A 4332-nucleotide genomic window follows, 5' to 3' on the forward strand; every position below is an offset into this window, starting at 1 on the left:
GGATCCAAGGATATCCTAGTTTATGTAATTTTTTTAAATGTCAAGGCAGATTTACTCATAGGAGAGGGTTAGAATCGTCATGATCAAGGAATGTAAGAATCTTCTAGAAATAGTACCCTTTCCTCATTCGTTTTGTCTCAATCATTCATTCATTTGACATATATTTATTGAATGCCTATTGTATGCCAGAAATATTCGAGGCACTTGGAATACATCAAATAACAAAACATAAAATTCCCTGTGTTTGTTTTTCATATAACAATAATTTTGTGATTTTTTTTCTATGTGCTCACATTTGTGCAATTTTATCTCTCTTGAGAGTATGAATCATTCTTTTTCATTTTGTAAGTTGTTACTTCAGTGCATGCAATTTGGATTTTTTGCAGTCTGTTTCTGCGGATCATGCTTTACGTATGTCTGTATTACTTGATGAAACGCAATTTAGTGTCTCAGATGTGGCCATGTAAGTGGCCAAGTGACATACTTGCTTCTCACCATATTGAAAACAAAGTGAGAGGCTGACACTTAAAGGTCACCATTTTCATGGAGGTAAGAATATAGATCAGAATTTAGCGAGAGGCTGTGCTCAACACACATATGGCACTGGCAGTATCGTGAACAAATCCTAGACATTAAAATTTTTCCAGGACTCCTGTAACTTTGGACTAAAATGATTACTTAGATGCTCTCTTCCATATTGCATAGAGCCATTCTCCTAAAGACATTCCATAATGGGACTTTTAAAAAAAATTCAAATGTTTCACTTTCTGCTTAGTTGAATATCACATAAAAAAAAAAACAAAATGAGGCCGAGTGTGGTGGCTCACACCTGTAATTCCAACACTTTGGGAGGCTGAGGCAGGAGGATTGCTTGAGCCCAGGAGTTTGAGACCAGCCTGGGCAATATAGTGAGACCTCGTGTCTACAAAATAATTTAAAAATTAGCCAGATGTGGTGGAGGCTGAGGTAAGAGGATTGCTTGAGTCTGGGAGGCAGAGGTTGCAGTGATCTGTGATTGCGCCACTGCACTCCAGCCTAGGCAACGGAGAGAGACCTTGTTTCAGAAAAAAAGAAGAAAAAACAAAAGGGAAGCATAAATATTTTGAATGAGGAATTTATCTGTGGAAAACACATAACTCTTTTTTAAAAGTTTAGCTAAGCCAGGTCAATGTGGTTAATCTTGTTTGCAATACAAGAAGCTATGCTACCAAATGTGTACTCTCTTTTTCGTAGTAAAAATGTGTCAATTGTTATTGTGATCATTCTGTCTCAATATAGTCTTTTAAAAAATATCTTTGTCTTGCTACACAGTCATATAAAAACTAGATGTTAAATCAGGTTTCTCCAGATGACCTAATTTAAAACTGGTAAGGCTCCAATTTGGGGACAGAAAATGAATCTAAGAAAATTGTTGTGGTTGTTTTGCTTCAGTTAAGTTGAAGACTGCGTGCATTTATAAGATGCCTGATTTTCACCTAACCAACTACAATAAAATATAGAATATAATAAAGAGAAGAACAGAGAGGGTTTATCATATTTCCTAAACCTTTCCTAAAATATGGCACTCTAGGGAAAAAATTTTCTGCTGGAGTGTTACATGAGAACTTTATAAATATTAAAGCAGAAAAGTAAGTGTATATAATATAATATTTATGGGTTCTTAATTTATAAATGCCAATGTAGTATCTTTTCAAAGTAGCTACTAAAAAAAATGACACTACCCTTCTTCAATAATGAATGAGTTCAGCTCTCCACATCGCATAGAGGGAAAAGCAGTGAATGCGAATGCATGCTAAGTAGCCAGTCTAGGTGTGTACGAAAGAAGCAGAGAGGGAGAAGGGAGGAAGGAGGAGTAACTCCTCTGGTATGAAAAGAACCTGGGAACAAAAAAAGACATTTTCTCTCCTTTGTGCCTACGGAACATATTTTCACTAGCCTTGACTAGGAAGAATAAGAGTATGCTTAAATACTCTTCTTATGGTTGAGGGAAAAAACTGACTCAGTGTAATTAAAGAGCAAAGCCAATGGAGAAAGACTTTTAAGAAATATTTTTAGGCCGGGCGCGGTGGCTCAAGCCTGTAATCCCAGCACTTTGGGAGGCCGAGACGGGCGGATCACGAGGTCAGGAGATCGAGACCATCCTGGCTAACACGGTGAAACCCCATCTCTACTAAAAAATACAAAAAACTAGCCAGGCGAGGTGGCGGTGAGCCTGTAGTCCCAGCTACTCGGGAGGCTGAGGCAGGAGAATGGTGTGAACCCAGGAGGCGGAGCTTGCAGTGAGCTGAGATCTGGCCACTGCACTCCAGCCTGGGCCACAGAGCGAGACTCCGTCTCAAAAAAAAAAAAAAAAGAAATATTTTTAAATGTTTGAAGGAGATAGTTTCATTTATTTAACAGTAATTGTCATTTATTGAACTCTCACAGGGTAAGTGTAGCCAAGCGCTGTGTATATTGTTTCATTTAATCTTTATAAGGTAGCATGATTATTTTCATGGTCCATATTAAGAAACTGAAGTTTTCAGAGATGAAACCAACCTAAAGCATTAAGATTTATACCCAGGATTTGCCAATTTTAAAGCCTGTGTCCCAAACATAACATTGGTTCCTCATACAGTTTCAATACTGAGATTTGATTTCAAGTACTGCGATACAATTGCATACGTGGGTTGTGATTTTAAATTTATAAGAATATAATAATCTTAAAACATCTCAGATTGCTAAATTTGTGCTGAGTAATTGGGCCTAAATTTTGACTTGTTTCTTCACTGTCTTTCCCTATTACACCAAGATCTTTGTTAGAATTTCCCTCTAGAAGTTTCATATTCTCACACACACACACACACACACACACCAGCTAGAGATATTTTTCCAAAAGTTCAGAATTTTAAAATCATCTTTGAAGAGTTGTCTTTCACATGTTGGTGACTCACATTTGTAATCTATATTATTAACATTATAGAAAGAATAAGAGCTTTTTTGGACCTGCATTCTCTATGCCCAAATTCTGCTATTAAGTGCAGGCGCATTTCATTATTTTCAAAAGGAATTTCATATGCTAGCTGACCTAAGACAACATTATTTTAGTCTTGGGCCAAAATTTGTCTTTGGGAGGCCTCCTATCTTCCTTTGAATGCCGTTCTAACTGCTTCAGAGGTCCTTTCCTGAGACCTTCTTGATGACGCTGGCTGCTCAGAGTACCCCACCCTTCCTTGACTTTTTCCTGCTTGCCCTCATTGATACACTTTTGTTCATTCACACGACAAATATTTATTGACCGTATGTCTCAAGTACAGTGCCAGATGCTAGATATACAGTGATGAGAGAAGAGACATGCTCATTGCCTTCATGGAGTTAATGATGTAAAAAGGAATTAGGTGCTAATCCAATGAATAAAGGTTGCACAAACAAAAGCAACACTGCAAATGTGAAATAGTGCTGGATATTTGGTACTGGGATTTGGCTAAGTCAGGGAAATCAGGCCAGACTTCTTTTTTTCTTTTAATTTCTATAAATTCAAGGGGTACAACGGCAATTTTGTTACATAGATCTATTGCCTAGTGGTGAAGCCGGGACTTTTAGTGTCGCCATCACTTGAATAGTGATCATTGTACCCATTAAGTAATTTCCCATCATCTAGCACCCAAACCTGCCCACCCTTCCAAGCCACCAATGTCTGTCATTCCACACTTTATGCCAAGGTGTACACATTATTTAGCTCAGACTTCTAAGTGAGAACATGTGGTATTTGTCTCTTTCTGAGTCATTTCACGTAGGATAATGGCCTCCAGTTCTATCTATATAGCTGCAAAAGACATTGTTTCATTCTTTTTTATGGCTGAATAGTATTCCATTATGTGTGTGTGTGTATATATACACACACACACACACACACACACACACTATACTTTTTTAATCCAGTCATCTGCTAATGGACACTTAGGTTGATTCCACTTCTTTGCTGTTGCAAATAGTGCTGCAATAAACATATGACTACAGCTATCTTTTAAAAGATTATTTATTCATTAAAAATTTTTTTTAGAGACAGAGTCTTCCTCTGTTGCCCAGACTGTGGTGCAGTGGTGCGATCATGTCTCACTGCAGCCTTGAACTCCTGGGCTCAAGTAATCTTCCCACCTTAGCCTCCCAAGTAGCTAGGACTACAGTGTGTACCATGACACCTGGCTAATTTCCTTTTTAGTTTTTTTTTTTTTTCCCCCAGAGACAGGGTCTTGCCATATTGTCCATGCTGGTCCTGAACTCCTGGCCTCAAGTGATTTTCCTGCCTTGTCTCCCAAAACACTGAGTTTACATGTGTGAGCCACTGTGCCT

Source organism: Macaca thibetana, chromosome 13 (assembly GCF_024542745.1).
Source record: "Macaca thibetana thibetana isolate TM-01 chromosome 13, ASM2454274v1, whole genome shotgun sequence".
Taxonomy (NCBI): Eukaryota; Metazoa; Chordata; class Mammalia; order Primates; family Cercopithecidae; genus Macaca; species Macaca thibetana.